Source organism: Macaca fascicularis, chromosome 7 (genome assembly GCF_037993035.2).
Source record: "Macaca fascicularis isolate 582-1 chromosome 7, T2T-MFA8v1.1".
NCBI lineage: Eukaryota > Metazoa > Chordata > Mammalia > Primates > Cercopithecidae > Macaca > Macaca fascicularis.
The window spans coordinates 119,575,664-119,592,595 of NC_088381.1; the positions used below are offsets into that span (position 1 = coordinate 119,575,664).

Sequence of the window (16,932 nt, forward strand, 5' to 3'; positions counted from 1 at the left end):
GCCAAACAGCCGCCCCCGGCCAGCCCGCCTCGGCTCCGGAGGGAGCGCCCCGAGGGAGCCGAGCCGGCGGCGGAGAGGGCCATTCGGCATAAGGTGGGGAGCCGCCGGGGTCCCCTCGCACCTCCGTCTCCACAGCACGGGGAACGGCCCTGATCGTCGTGGTCTACACCACCGCGTCCACCTGAGGCTCGCCTCGCTTCCTGGGTGCCCAGAAGGGTGGCTTACTCCGTTTTCTCCTGCCCCCAAGTGGCCGCACCCCTCCACGGGACGCTTGGTTGGGTCCAGGGCGGGGCGGACGGGCGCTCCCTGTACGGTCGCTAGCTCGGCGCTCAGCTCCCGCGGCTCGGCTGTCTCCGCGGCCAGTTGGGGCGGGCCGGGGGCGGGGTCTCAGGGGGCGGTGCTTCAGGGGGCGGGGCAGGCGGGAGGCGTGGGCGGGGGGCGGGGCGGACGCGGAGTGCTCCTCTGGCTGGCGGGGCCAAGGGGCTGAGAGGAGCGGGACAGGCTCGGCGCCGGCAGGAACACTCAGGGGGCTGACCACAGAGCCCAACGCCTGGTGCTCAATACTTTCTCCGAGGTACGAGCAAGAACCCGGTGCCTGGGCCCTTTCCGCTCTCCCCATCGCCCAGCCGCCGCGCCCCGGACGCCCGCTGTGCCCCCTGCCGGCGGGGCGGCGGCGGGACGGGGTGTCGGGAGGGTTTCTGGAAGTCGCGAGTCCCAGCGAAGGCAGTGGCCCCACTCTCCGCCTCTTTCTTCGTCGTCTTCTCGCTCCCTTAGCTCTGGGTGTCGGGCACCGGCGGGAAGGTCGCTTTTCCGCGAGTCGGAGCTCGTCCACTCCGGGACAGGCGGACGAGGCCCTAGGGCAGCCGAGCCTGGCAGCGGGGGAGGCGTGGAGCTCGGGGCTGCTTCAGCGGGGGAGGCGTGGAGCTCGGGGCTGCTTCAGCGGCGGGGGCGGGAGGCTGGTCCCGGCTGCGGACTGCGCGCCTGGGCTCCGTGCGCCGCGCCTGGTCCTCTGCATCGCGGAGGTCCCCGGATCACAGAGCTCCCTGGCGGGCCCCGGCGCCCAGGTCAGTGTCGCTGTGGCTGGGCGCCGGGACCAGCACCCGAGTCCCGCGCTCCCGGGGGCTGCGCCGTGCCGCCTGTTGTGCGCGCGCAGAGGCCGGACAGCTCGGCTGCGAGAAGGCACCCGAGCGCAGGGTCTGCCCGGAGTCCCAGGAAGTGCCCAGTCGGCGGAGCCGGAGGTTGAGCTGGGGCAGATCGGCGCCAGACTGGGGCCTGGGTGAGATACGAGTTGGGGGCGCGGCCTGCAGAATTTGGGTTTCTGGAGGAGCTTGCGGTGCGCTGGCGGAGCCCCAGGCGAATGGGACCACCGGATTCGGCTCCGGAAGGGCCAGGCACTGTCAGGTATGGACAGCTGGTGTCCACCCGTGTAAATGTAAAGTCTACAGGGATTACAACAACACCTCGAGTCCGGGGACAGCATAGCCTAATGGTGCGGGCGTTTTCTTAAAAGGCACGAATAGATGGGAAAATGTCAAAATAAGTGTATTTTAAAGTTGAAAGCTGGCAAATTTTTAGGCCGTGTAGTTGTGTAGCTAGTGTCCAAAGAAATATTAGCTCGTTTTCCCCCTTAACACCCTTTTCATTTTTATTTTTTAAGCAAAATCTCTTTTGCCAGTTTTTCCCTCAGGAGCTGTGCATTGCTCACAGCAGGGAAGGAAAACTTCAGCAAGCGTTCTCAGGTTGCTTCTGACTTCCAGCCTGTGCTCTCCAGCATTTCTGAATGTGGAGAAAAAGTATCTCGCTGGACTTTCCGAGTATGATTCCCTTCTGTTCTTCTCTGGGACCGGGCAATGTTTGTTTATGGGTTTTATAAGCATCTATTTAAATTTAGTTTTTGCACGAAATACTCCCTCTTGCCACAGGGTGTAGTTTGGGGTTTAGAAAATGCTGTTGGAGAAAGCTGCTAGTGGCTTCATTTTCCAAGAATGTAAGTCATTTCCTTTCTGTGATTTCAGGGAGTTGATATTTCACAGCATCAAAACTTTGTGGGGAAAATTTTCCGTAATACATCTGTCATTAAAGAGGCTTGTGACTTTTGGGTTTCCTTCTTAGAGCAGTGCATGAATTTAGGTTCAGCAGTGTTAAAGGATGAGAAGTTTTTTTTTTTTTTTTTTTTTTAGAATTTAGAGCATTATGAGACTATTGTAGAAATTTTAACAACCAGGACCTACAAATGGCCTGCAGGATGGAGAGTGGGGGAGGGGAGAAGACCAGAAGAGAGGCAGGAAAACAGATGCCTTTGCTGATGTCCTTTGTAGTATAAAACTTAACAGCACCTAATCATTTTCTCAGGTGTGGCTTTGAGAAATAAACGTTTTATGTTAAAAATGAAAATACTTCACAATGTGAGACAGCTGGCATTTGAATACTTTTCCCAGTATGTTTGTAAACATATTGGATTCATATTTCATATTAAAGTGGACATTTAGTAGGATTATTAGATGAAAAGGATCCCCCGGGGGATATCTAATATCATGTTATCTGCAGGACATCTTCTCCAGAAAGACTGTAATATGAACTAATTTTCCCCCCTTTGAGTTGCTTGCAAGAATCTCTGAGATCTGACACTGATGGGCTACAGTAATCAGCAGTTCTTGCAGTACTCAAGACATTTTAAGGGGCAGGAAATCTTTCCTATTTCCAGTATCTCCTTTTTGGGGGCAAGAAGGGTAAGCTGCTAGTTTTAAGTACATAATTTGAATTTACAGATTTATGATGCTCCTGGCTCTACAGGAAAATGCCTGAAAACAGCATGGGCCTGAATGAAGACGCTGCTTTTGAAAGCAAAATGCCAATGTGCTAGGTAACAGTTTTTAGTTACAAATTCTTAAAAAAATTGTTACTCAACTAGGTTAGCTGAAATGGAGGGGGGGTCTTTTTTCTAGTTTTTGGATTTTGTTTCCACATTTAACTATACTTATAAAGCTTTTGGCTTTCTGAACTTATGATGTAATAGACTGCATAGCTTTTTGTGGCAGATGCTTGGAATGAAAGTTTCAAACAGAATTGTTTTTGACTGAGCTGTCAGGTTCAGAGTTGAGTGTAAATGAGTCCTGTCTCACAACTAACTTTTATGATAAAGAAATTCTTTGTAGTTTTCGATTTGAATGTTGCACATTTTGATTTCTAAAGTTGTGGGTGTTTTTTTTTTTTAAGAAAAATAAAACCTGCAAACAATTATTTTATTACATGAAAGCCAGTACCAAGAAAAGATTAATTCAGTCCAGATGTAAAAATGTATGTGAATTTTAGATTTGGATGATCTCAACAAGTTTTCCCTTTTGTTGATGGGACTGCCTGGATCCCAGATGGCATTCACAAATTATCCCTTAGGTGGTTTTCTGAGTTGAGAACGAAATTTCTTGGGCTTTCCCTAAAGTCGATTTATTACTAAGTCTTCTAAAGGATAGAAAGTTTTTTGCATTAGTACATTTTTCTGTTCGTTAATACAAACCTCATAAATGCCCTAGTTTGGTAGATGAAGCGTATTTCTTTCATAAGTGGGAAAACAGGAGATATTCGGTTAGTGTATCCTTATGGGTAAAGCATAAAAGCTTTGGCTTTCATTTTTGCAATTTCAACTTTCTTCTTTTAAAGTAAAAAAAAAAAAGTTTTAAGGGTGTTTACAATCCTCAATAGAATCCTACTGCAACAGTTTGTGGTTTCAGATATAGCAATCTGTCCTTGTTTGATGATCCCCACCTCCTCCCCACCCCCAACGAGGAACAACAAACACAGTTTATTTAAAAGTCAGTATATTTTTAAACGTGTACTCCTAGTACTAGAGTTATAAAGGCTGTTTGTTGCACACATTAAAATTATGTATTTTTAGGAAGTCTTTGTATGATTATATCATTACACATTTTGAGAGTGTGTTTATGTCGTGATTGTGTATAAAACAATGGAGAGTTAGGAGAGGGGAATGGGGAAGATTTAGCGAAGGAGTTTTATGAGTAGTGAAATTTCATTTATAATGTATGTTCCCTAAAACCCAAACAGGCAAAATGTTATTGTTGGTCTCTGTGGTTAAACGTTGATACAGAGGGTAGTCGAGAGGGCTTTCTGAATTGCACATTATCCTGAGGAAGAGGCTTTGGGGGCCTTTAAAAATAAGTAGAAACAAGTTAAAGGGATACATTGAGAGGAACGAGGAAGTGGAGTACTGGACATTGTATTGCAAGGAAATCTTAAAGTTAGAAGGATAAGTATTTAAAACAAGGCCAAAGTAGAGAGAACTTACTGTTTCGAAGTGTAGATTAAAGAATAAGGTATTTTTATCCGAGAAAAAAGGATTAGAATGATTAGAATTAAGGTGCCCTATAAAGTCTGTATACAACTTGAAATATGACTGCTAATTGATAGTTATCCTGGAAACTTTGCCTGTCTTAGTGTTGAATCACTAGTTTGGTGTTAAATAATGTGCAGGGACTGGATGCTTATAAATGTATCCCATACATTCCAAAAGCCACTTCCCATTTCAAAGACCGGAAACGTTTTTTGTTTAAGTACTAATGATTCTACAAATAATTAGTCCCCCAGTAGTTGAGGAAACTACTAATGTCTACCTCCCATGCTGTGGGACCAGAGGGTGCTCTACAGCAGTAATGGCTGAAGTTATTATGAAGTTTTAGGTAAAAACAAGCAATCTGTGCTTCTCATTACCTTACGTGATTTAGTGATGTAATTCTGATGCAAGTTTGTGTATGATCACTTTTTATATACATCAAATGGAACGGAACAGTCATGCAGTATACATACCATATTGATCAAAGATGAATTGCAGAACCCTGAGAAGAGGAAAGAAATCATTGCTCTCTCAGCTGATTGTATTACTTGAAGTCAAGAAGAGAGAAGTGTGCTGAAACAAACTCACAGCTGAACCAAATACAGTCCCAAGAGAAGGCAATGTTTTCCTGGAGCTTCCTTGGAGTTGTCTGTAGCACAGCATTTTCTTTTCTTTTCTTTTCTTTTTGTTTTTTTTTTTGTTGTTTTGTTTTTTTTTTTGAGACGGAGTCTTGCCCTGTCACCCAGGCTGGAGTGCAATGGCGCAATCTTGGCTCACTGCAACTTGCACCTCCCGGGTTCAAACGATTCTCCTGCCTCAGCCTCCTGAGTAGCTGGGATTTACAGGTGCCCGCCACCACGCCCATCTAATTTTTGTATTTTTAGTAGAGATGGAGTTTCACCATGTTGGCCAGTCTGGGCTCGAACTCCTGACCTCATGATCTTCCTGCCTTGGCCTCCCGAAGTGCTGAGATTACAGGCTTGAGCCACCGCCCCCGGCCAGCATAGCATTTTCTTGAATGTCTTTCCCCACCTGTATGGCCTTACTTAGCTAAGTTAAATCGATACAGCAAGAAACTAGGTAGAGATTTGGTCATTATCCACGTCATTGCATTAATGTGCTGATAATTGGAATAATTCTGACCAGAAATATCTATTTAGACTCTCACTATCCCAAATGGATCCTCTTCAGGGGTGTTTTCAGATTTTTTCCAACATTACCTTTGTACTTGTTTTATACAGCTTTGAGCAATAATGTTTCACTGGTATATGAAGACAGAAAAACAATATTTTGTATTAATTTATAGCCACAGTTTCATGTGAGGGAGGAAATCATTTAAAAAAATTAAGCAATTTCTTGATGCATATTTTAGGAAATATAATGGAGTTTCTCACTTAGCTTTTCAGATGATTTTCTCTCTGATTGGTTTAAATAAAATGTGATTAATTTTCTCCCCACGGGTAGTAGCACTTGTGTGTACAGTTTCAGTAGATGACTTTTATTTTGGTCCCTGTAGCTTTATTTCTTTGAACTTGTTACTGAATTATACACAACCAGACAAATGCACAGATCAGGAGTGTACAGCACAAAATAATCACATCTGGGCAACTAGCATCCAAATCAAGAAACAGAACATTACCAGCCTCTCTTTACAGTCATCATCCTTGTCCCCAGGATAACCATTATTCTGACTTTTATTGTCACGGATTAGTTTTAAGCTGTTCTTGGATTGCATTTAAATGCAATAAAATACACATTTTTTGGTCATCTTTAGCTCAACATAATGTTATGTGATATATCCAAATTGATGTAGGTAGCAGTAGGTCTTTTTTCTGTTATTTCTGTGAACGAATATGCCCAGTTTATCCATTTTGTTAGTGGATATTTGGGTAATTTGAGGACAGTACATGATAGGTGACCTTTTGATGGCTCTAAAAAATGTTGAGCACTTTGGGATTGAAAGCTGAGTATGGTCTTAAGATTGAAAGAAAAAAAGTAACGTCAGAAATAAGATGTGAGAGGAAAAAAAACATTCTTAAGAACACTTTAAAGGTTCAACTCAGTCACCGTATCCTAAGGATATAGTTTGGAATATACCAACTAGATATTACCAGATTTCAACTGACAATTGGTAAGAGGAAGGAGGCCTTAGGTGACATCTAGCCAGCCACATCATTTTTCAGAGATGGAGGCACTGCGGCCTCGAGAGGTTGAATGACTATACAAAGTCTCACAGCTAATGACAGTACCAATAGTACAAGCTGCTCTGACTCTCCATCTTGTCTCCTCTAGTGCCACGTGCTTGTTGGAGAGAGAGAAGGCAAGATCAGGGCTACCAACTGTAGCTGTGCAGGTTTTGCCATGCAAGGTGGGTCTGAAAACCAGCTCCCTACTATGTCGTCCAAGCAGTGAGTCCATTGGGGGGCGCACTGCCTGGAGGATGGGTGCCCTTCTCTGATTCATGCAAAGGTATTCTATGGCTCTGTTCAGATAGACTCAGATCTGCCCAGAGAAAATGGATCTGTAGCCCAGTGAGGCAGAATTTTTCTTCATTCAGCCTGCTGTACCTCTGCCCTCCATACAGAGCTCTGTTGGGGCTTGCCTTTTCCCTGTTTTCTCTCTCTCCCTCACTTCTAGGGCTTTCTAATGAGACTTTGGGTTATAAGTATCAAGTAGGAGATCTCTCGAGGTCCCTCTTGATTCACTCTTTTGTTGATCCACAAATGATCTAGGATGGACCCTAACTTCAAAGGACTGTTTTGTCAATATTTTTGGAATAATTCATCCTTAAGAAAATGTCTCAAAAGTTCATTTTTTGGACTCCTCCTGCCTTTATGCTTCTCCCTCTTTTCTCTCTTTTTGTGTCTTCCTTCCACCCCCATCCAGTTATCGTTTCTTAAAGATCCCTGGAAACATCCAGTCTTTGTCTACTGAGAGCAGCAGTGAAATTCTGACCCCAAAATCTGTGGCAGTCTCCAGGAAGTACTTATTGTAAAACATAAGATAATGATTTCACCGAGAGATCTAACAGATAAAACATAGCGCTTGCGAAGGAAAAATATTCATGTATACATTTTCTTTTATGTTTCCCTAAAGAATAAAGGGCAGTTTTATTATTTAAGAAAAGACTCAGAGCTTCAGCTTAGGCTCACTAAAAAGGTGAAGAGAAGGTAAAATTAGAGAATTTTGTAAGTATGTAGTATTTATATATCCTACCTGAATAAGATACTGCTTATTGCAGCAAAAATTTAGCATATGTAATGTTAACAAATAAAAAATATGCTGATCATAGGGCCACAGCTCTGACAAGTTGCTCAGTGAAATTACTACAGAACAGAGTAATCCATATTGAAGACAGCATAGAAGAGGGATAGTAAAATATAATGATAGGAATGAGGTCTTTGAGATCAGTCCCCTGGGGCCCAAATCCAGACTCCAGTATTCTCCCATGTGTAACCTTGGGGAAGTTACTTAACTCTCTGCACCTCTTTTTCCTCATCAGTAAAGTGGGAGATAATTATAATAACTATCCCGTAGGATTGTTCTTATTTTTAAGTGAAATGGTACAGGTAAAACAACTGGCGTGGTCTTTGATATATAATAAATGTCTTAAGTGATGTTAGCTATTGCTGCTTAAGACAAAAAGAAGTGATGTATAAAAGGACTTACAGTTTTATGGGAGGTTCCCAAACCTTCATTTATAAGCATTTCATGAGGTTTAACTTTGTTTTTTGACGGCATTAAGCAGGCAACAAAACCTAGTATTTCTCAGTTACAGATACGGGGAAATCTGTGTTGCTGCAGTAGGAGCAGCTGGCCTGTCGCACTGATTACTAATTGATCGAGTTATTTTTCCTAATTCTCTTCTAATTTCCAGCCATCTCAGTCCTTCAGCTTCTGTCTGCTAGATAATTGTTTCTTTCCATATGCCAAAAAAGCCAGCCTGCAGATTTAAAAAATTCTCTTTACGGTGACTGATGTTGTGCAAAGTTCTTTTAAACTTAAAAGAGTACCACTGAGTGGCCCACCATGTCTTTTGCCCATGTTCCCTGCATGGCTTCATGTGAGTACTTTTGAAGAAAGCCACTGTTATCGATATAAAGCAGTTCTTTATTCCCATCCCCTAATCATTGGCACAGTTTATATAATGTGGGTCAGAACCATTTGTGATTTTCTGTTATGAGGGCCAGAGTTTGAGATTTTAAACGATTCATTCAAAGAAACTTAGGAGAGACACAGTTAAGCACCTTAGAAAGATACATTTTCATCTAACTAGCCTAAGTACAAGCTCAGCTAAAAACGGTACAGGATCCTCTAGAAGACTCGCGCTGTATCATTCTGATCTGTTCATTCAAGGGCAGGGGACCTAGTCCGGATAACCCAGTTCCCGTTGTGATTGTGCGTGTAAAATCTTGAGCTTAGTAAACTTAACACTTTAAAAATGTTCACTAAGTCCATTAAAAACCAGGTTTTATGTCTTTATGAAGTATTCAGGACTGTGCTGAATACTTTGTGCAATTTCTGCCAATGTGTTTCATGTCTAGTTGGGGGAACAAAATACATGTGTGTGAAAAGATACTAGATGTTTCCAGATGAGTGTGAAGTTGAGCTTTGGTTTTAGGGTCCAAAATCAAGGATGGTCAGACATGGGATGTTCCCAGCCTTCCTGGGGCCACTTATAATGGATAGTGAAGTCAGGCTGAGATTTTTCTATCCTTCAAGCCCATAGAAAAGGGGCTTTTCTAGGAGCAACAGAAATGTACAAGATCTGGTAAAAATCTCAAATATTAAAAGACAACTATGAAATTAAAATTATTAAATGTTTAAATTCATGCATTCAATATAATGTATGCCTAGTATATGCCAGGCACTAGTCTAGGTCTGAGAGATGTCAGTGAATAAAATAAAGGGGGAAAACAACAAAAAAAACAAACAAAAAAAACTCTGCCTTCATGGACCTTATATTCTATTAGGAGGCAATCAGCATATCAAAATAAGTGTTATAGTATTTTGGAAGGTAATAAGCCTGATGGGAAAAAGAAAACGTGGAGCAGGCTAAGGGACAGTAGGAGTGCTGGGGAAGGGAGGCAGGGACTTCACGATTTGGAGGAGTGTAGTCAAGGTAGACCTCACTGAAAAGAGGGCTTGAAGGAGGAAGAGAGCCACGCAGAGCTAGCTGGGGGAAAAGTGTTCCAGCAGAGGGACTAGTGAAGGCATCAGGTGGAAGCATTCCTGGTGTGTTCCAGGAACAGGGAGAAGACCACAGTGGTAGAGCACTGAGAGCAGGGAGAGAAGGAGTAGTAGACAAGGTCAGAGATGTTTGGAGAGCACATGTTTGGCTTGCGTGGACTGTATTCCAGGCTTGACTGTGAGTGGAATGGGGAGCCATCAGAGGGTTTTGTGCAGAGGAGTGAGATGATTTGATCTGCATTTTAATAGAATCACTGGTTGCTGTAGGAATCTGGAATTTAGGGAATAGGTCTAGTTTGGAGATACAAATTTGGAAACTGCCAACAGAATTTGGATGAGATCACTTGGGAATATGTGTAGTGAGAGAAAGAGGCTTATGGACCAAGCCTTGGGGCATATCAGTATTTACAGTTTGTAGAGAAGAGAAGAAATCACACACATAGTACAAGAAAGTGTTTTAAGAACATTTTTTCAACATAGTGAACCCAATTAAGTGTCTCCATTCCTTGAGTAACAATGTTATCACTAGAAGGTACTGTTAACTCTGTTGACCTACACAGTGGAAGAATGAACTATGAATTGTTTTTCTAATTGTGATGTTGGTCTTGGGCTAAACCTGGATGCTTCATCTTTTAGAGGTTGTGTTGATAAGGAGGAATCAGTAAAAGAAAATTAAGAAGGAGCAAGCAGAGGATAGGAAGAAAATTAGAAAAATGTTCCTGTAGTCAAAGAAAATATCTCCAGCAGAAGAGTGGATCAGTTAGTTCACATGTTGCTGAGAGGTCAAGTAGGGTGAAGACCGAGAGTTGCTCATTGGATTTAGCAACCTGGGGAGTCATTGGTGGTGATGACAAGAGCTGTGTCACTGGAGGAGTGGGGATGAAAACCTTATTGGAGTGGGTTCAAAGAGAACAAAAAATTTCTGAAAGATAACTATTACTTGTAATTCAGTTTTGTATATTACAAATATTTAATATTGGATGTGGGTACATTTTAATATGCCTGATGGTATGTGCAGCGGGACTTTGGAAATGAGAATGTTGGAGGCCATGCGTATCTTCAGCAGCCTTTGTCAGAGTTAGGGAGCCTTTGAGCTTTTCCCTAGTTATTATTGGTAGGGCTCTAGTATATAGATTGTAGTTCATATATTGTGAAATAGAGAAACAGTTCTATGCAGTTTTTTAGTTCTTTATTAAATGTCTTTGGATGAGAACTGTATCTTGAAAATACTCATACTTTGTTTAAAGACTTTCATTTCTAGTAAAGATGTGTTCTTTAATTCAACCTATTGATCCTTGTCTTAGATTGTTTTTGATACTATAATGGAGTACCACACATAGGGTGTTCTGTCCATAAAGAATGGAAGTTTACTATTAACATTCTTTACAGAACTAGAAAAAAAACTATTTAAAAAGTCATATGGGACCTAAAAAAGAGTCTGAATAGCCAAGGCAATCCTAAGCAAAAAGAACAAAGCTGGAGGCATCATGGTACCCAACTTCAAACTATTAGAGCTACAGTGACCAAAACAGCATGATACTGGTACAAAAACAGACACATAGAGCAGTGGAACAGAATAGAGAGCCCAGAAGTAAGGCCACATACCTGCAGATGTCTGATTTGTGACAAACCTGACAAAACAAGCAACGGGGAAAGAATTCCCTATGCGTTGAATGGTGCTGGGATAACTGGCTAGCCATATACAGAAGATTGAAATTGGACCGCCTCCTTATACCATATAAAAAATTAACTCAAAATGGATTAAAAGCTTAAATATAAAGCCCCAAACTGTAAAAACCCTGGAAGACAACCTAGGCAATACCATTCTGGACATAAAAATGGGCAAACATTTAATGATGAAGACACCAAAAACAATTGCCACAAAGGCAAAAATGGACAAATGGGATCTAATTAAAGTAAACAGCAGAGGAAACTGTCAACAGAGTGAACAGACAGCCTACAGAATGGAAGAAAATATTTGCAAACTGTGCATCTGACAAAGGTCTAATATCTAGCATCTATAAGGAACTTAAATTTACAAGAAAAAATCCATTAAAATGTGGGCAAATGACAGGAACAGACACTTTTCAAAAGAAGACATACACGCAGCAAACAATCATGAAAAAAGCTTGTCATTGATATTGGAGAAAGCAAATGAAAACCACAATGAGGTACCGTCTCACACCAGTCAGAGTGGCTACTAAAATGTTAAAAAAAAATAACAGATGCTAGCTAGGTTGTGGAGGAAAAGGGCATGCTTATACACTGTTTGTGGGAGTGTAAATTAGTTCGACCATTGTGGAAGACAGTGTGGTGATTCCTCAAAGACCTAAAAACAGAAATACAATTCGACTCAGCAATCCCATTACTGGGTATATACCCAAAGGAATGTAAATCATTCTGTTATAAAGACACATGCATGCCTGCATATGTTCATTGCAGGAATATTCACAATAGCAGAGACATAGAATCAAGCTAAATGCCTATCAGTGGTAGACTGGATAAAGAAAATGTGGTACATATATACCATGGAATACTATGCAGTGATAAAAAAAAGAATGCAATCATGTCCTTTGCAGTAACATGGATGGAGCTGGAGGCCATTATCCTCAGCAAACTAATGCAGAAACAGAAAATCAAATACTGCATGTTCTCACTTATAAGCGGGAGCTTAATGATGAGAACACATGGACACATAGAGGGGACACACACTGGGGCTTACCAGAGGATGGAGTTTGGGAGGAGGGAGAGGATCAGGAAAAATAACTAATGGGTACTAGGCTTAATACCTGGGTGACAAAATAATCAGTACAGCAAACCCCGTGACGCAAGTTTGTCTATGTGACAAACCTGTACTCATATCCTTGAATTTAAAATAAAAGTTACGCTTCAAAAAAAGGAAGTTCATTTAGCTTATGGTTCGGGAGCCCTGAAGTCCAAGAGCACGGCACCAGCATCTGGCCCAGGTCATCCCATGGTGGAATGCAAAAGCAAGGGCAAGACAGAAAGCACAAGGGGCCGGACTGGTTTTTATAACAACCTGCTCTTGTGATAAGTACATTAATCCACTCATGAGGACTTGACCCTCATGACTCGGTCACCTGTTGTTAGACCCCACCTCCCAGTGCTATTGCATTGGGGATTAAGTTTCCAACACATGAACTTTTGGGGGGCTCATTCGAACCATAGCAGTCCTTTTTCATGAAAAGTGAGACATGTGCTTTGACTTGGCTTCTTTTTCAGCAATGGTGATAGGTTTGGTCTGACTAGGCCACACAGCATAGTGCCCCACTGGCCTGGAAGCCATCATTCACAGAGTAAATGGCTCAGGTTAGTGAATCCCACGAGCCAGAGCAAATTGAGTAATAGAAAAATTGCCTCTTTAAAATTTTAAATACCTTGTTGATGACTTTCATCATGAAGTATTATTTCAAAGCATGTGATGAAGCAATTTTCATAGTCCTGTATTTTATAATTATACACCAAGAATTTTCTCTTCTGGGAACTACCTTTGAATTTTGCTAACTGTCTGTAATACTGTCATCAAAATGAATCAACAAGTGTCTGATACTAATTATCTTTTCTTTCTCTAAGCTTATTAAAATGCTAACACCTAGGCCTTTAATGCATAAGTATTGTTTTTGGATAGTTAAAAGCTTAGAGTGATTGGTAGAATGAAAACTTTGTTACATATATTTTAGTGTCTGGTAATACCAAAGTGTAGTATTAGTCTTTAGAAAGTTGCTAATTTAGAAAACGCTGGAAAGGGCAAAGACTTTCCTTTGCAGTGGATTAGGGCACAAGGTTTTTGAGAAGTGGAGCTCTGATGATTATATGTGTGTTTCTAGTGGGTTGTGGTATATGCATATAATGTCAGCATTCTCTTAGGAACTGGTTTGCCAGCACTGTTTTATTAGTATCATTTTGAATGTTTTTTCAGCTGAAACTTGTAAGTTACTCTACAGTTAGTTAAGTTACAGTACAGTTAGTTAGAATGTAATTGGCTTGTAACCGAAATACACCAGGCCAATGTGAAGTAATTTCCCAGTGCTAAGGCTTTTACATTGTAGATACTGGAGTATGCAGAGGTATAAAACTGAGCAAGTTTTGAAATAAATGTTATGTCGCTTGTCAGTGACTACAGAATAAAGTCCAGATCTCTTAGGGTGGAATTCATCATGCCAACCAGAGTTGCAAGCCTGTGGCCCAACACTAAGTTTTGGCTTTTAACACAGTTATTTGTCAACATTTAAAAATAGAGAAATTTTAACATTAAAAAAATTGAGTTTCATACCTTCTCTAGAGAAATTTGAAGGCCTGGCAAGGTCTGTTGTAGCAACATAACAGCTTCCCCCTTTATACAGGGTGTGTGCTCTGCAGTCTCCCACAGCCCCTGGCGGAGACTCTCTTGTCCCCAACATTGGGGCCAAGACACTGTAGGCATTTTTCATCCTGCAGGCTTCACTTCTTTGCTCCTGCCCTGGTAGGCATGTGAGTTTGCTAACCTTGTGTTTAGATACTTATTTTTTTTCTCAAAGTTCCTTAAATCTAGCCAAATTGTTCTTCCCATTGACGTGTCTAATGCATACACACTTCGTCTACCTCATGTTTCTGCTTCTGGCTTCTCCTTCCGCTGCATCTGAGCTGCATGTTGCCTGTATCACATCATTGGAACCTAGCACATTTCTAGCTCCCCAGCTGTACTAGTTTCTTGAAGACAATGATTATTTAATTTACTAACACCTAGCAAATTTATTTTAAATTTTCTAGGTTAACTATTTGCTATGGTTTGGCTGTGTCCCCACCCAAATCTCATCTTGAATTTAACTCCAACAGTTCCCATGTGTTGTGGGAGGAACTTAGTGGGAGGTAATTGAATCATGGCAGCGTGTCTTTCCCGTGCTGTTCTCGTGATAATGAATAAGTCTCACAAGATCTAGTGGGTTTAAAAATGGGAGTTTCCCTGCACAAGCTCTCTTCTCTTGTCTGCCGCCATGTGAGTTGTGCCTTTCACTTTCTGCCATGATTGTGAGGCCTCACCAGCCATGTGGAACTGTAAGTCCAATAAACCTCTTCCTTTTGTAAATTGCCCAGTCTCAGGTATGTCTTTATCAGCAGCGTGAAGATGGACTAATACTCTATTGTTAGATTTAACTTCCAGTGGGTGATAATCTATGATTATAGTGACACTTATAGAAGAAGTAGAACGTAATCAAAATCTTATGTGAAATCTACTTCCTCACATAGTGCTTTCTTAATTTACTATGCCATTTCCTTTGTAGCTTTGTAGTAACATTTATATAAACCATTTGAGTATTAATTCACTAAACACCTCATTTATTGCCATTTCCCTAGTTCTGTTACATAGATGGATGATGCTTCCAGATGAATGGCTCATTACTATGTGCCGTTTTATTATTTTAGATATGCTTCTTCCTAATGACTAATACTGTTTTAAATGTCTTATCTTTTTATTCATTTGGTGAATAGTGTGTCTACTGTGGTACTTTTGAAGCTTTCACTTTTTAGCAGGAATGGCAGATTTAAATAATGGAGTACATAATGACTTAATTTCAAAAACTGTTACTGAGAAGTAGAGGTGCTATGAGAGTTTAGGGCAGTCTGATCTGGTCTAGGAGTGGGGACTGAAGTGGGGATTGTAACAGGACTGAATTCTGAATTCCTTAACTTTCTCATACATGTTCCATGGTGGTTTGTAAAGTAATTGGAATGTAAAAATTTAACCTTACAAACAAATAAAGAGGTAATTTTGTAACAAAATAATAGTTAAAAAGTTTTTTCCCTGAGAACTTAACTTGGCTGTTGTCATTGCATTAGTGATAAACAAAATTATGATTTATAGCTCTAGAATTTATTGTTTGGTACCTGAGTTGAACTCAGTTTAAATAAGTAAACAAAGGACAAATGGGAAATTGGGCTAGAAATTTCAGATATTAGCCTGGCACAGTGGCTCACACCTGTGTTCCCAACACTTTGGGAGGCTGAGGCAAGCACACTGCTGGGGCCCCGAAGTTTGAGACCAGCTTGGGCAACGTGATGAAACTCTATCTCTGCAAACAATACAAAAGTTAGTTGGGTTTGGTGATGCATGCCTGTGGTCCCAGCACTCTGGAGATTGAGGCGGGAGGATTGCTTGAGCCTGGAACGTCATGGTTGCAGTGAGCTGTGATCATGCCATTGCACTCCAGCCTGTCTAGCCTGGGTGACAGAGCAAGATCCTGTCTCAAAAAAAAAAAAAAAAAAAAAAAAAAAGATCAGATATGAATAGCTTACAAAACAGCTTTTATTTTATGAAACTATAATTATTTCAAAGGTATTTGTAATGAGGAATTTTCTTATGGCTTTCAGAAATAGGATATAAAAAATAAACTTAGTAATACCCTAATAGTTACTAGTGGATAGCACCTTTATTTAATACTGCAAGTCCATAACTGAAAAATTAATACTTTATCGCTTGGAAGAGTGAAGTAATATGGTATCCTGAAAAAAACTCAGCAATACATTTATTGACATGTGTGACCCAAAATATAGAGTGGAATTTTGTGTGGTTGCGTATGTTTTATCACAACAATCAGAAATGTTTTATGTATTTTCTTCCAAAGAAAATAGAATTCTATACTTAACCCATCTAAATATAGTGGTAAAGTTAATTTTTTGCATAGTTTAGTGACACACTGAAACAAAGGTCAGCTGCAGTGGTGCCATTTCAGAAATCTCTTTTGAGGAACTCACATTACTTACAATTATAGAAGGAGATTCAGAAAAATTGATATATTTAAGGGTTTTACTTCAAAGAAACCCAAGATTTTCAAGTGTAATATTAAGGATATTTAAGGAAATTAAAATCAGGAACAGTTTTTAATAAATGTTGTCTCATCTAGAATTTAAAATAAATTCTAATTAAATCTTAAAAATAAAATCTTTTAAAACTCAAGTACTCATTTTCTGAGCCCTCATTCATTTTAAATCTGTGGGAGAGGATGTTGAGAGCTAATGATTTGTAATTGACTAAATTATTTGTTTCTACAGGTGCCTAAAAAAAGTAAAGATAAATTTTCTTGAAATATAAGTTGTAGAGTAAAACCTAGCAGGGAAAGCTAATTGAAGTTATCTAACTTGTAAAACAACATTTCCTTTAATTACTGCCTTACATATTCTTGAACTAGGCTCATGTTGCTGATGAGTAAATTTTCAGGAAATTTTTAATCAATGTATTACAGATACAGGGTCTAAATTAATTCACATTGTCAGTCATTTGTTCAGAGCAGCTGTTACCCTGAAAAATCCTCTATTAATTTATAGAACTGGTTAGAAAAGGGAAATGATAAGAAGGATGTTTTGAAATGATTACACATTATACATTTAAGGGTGAGATA

General features: G+C 40.7%; 1 protein-coding gene across 15 annotated transcripts in view; it reads left to right on the forward strand.

Annotated features, from left to right (window-relative positions):
- Positions 1-485: 485 nt before the first annotated feature.
- FRMD6 (FERM domain containing 6) overlaps positions 486-16,932 on the forward strand; it is an 80,427-nt gene continuing 63,980 nt past the window's right edge. For 6 of the 15 annotated variants that reach the window (XM_065548802.1, XM_073997388.1, XM_005561247.4 and 3 more), the window contains exon 1: positions 486-574. The gene's annotated coding sequence lies outside the window, so the exon portion shown is untranslated. Of the gene's footprint in view, positions 575-941; positions 1,402-1,675; positions 1,815-2,768; positions 2,864-6,637; positions 6,714-16,932 lie in introns of those variants that run through there. The other 9 variants (XM_065548804.1, XM_073997389.1, XM_005561249.4 and 6 more) reach the window with 5 other exon arrangements.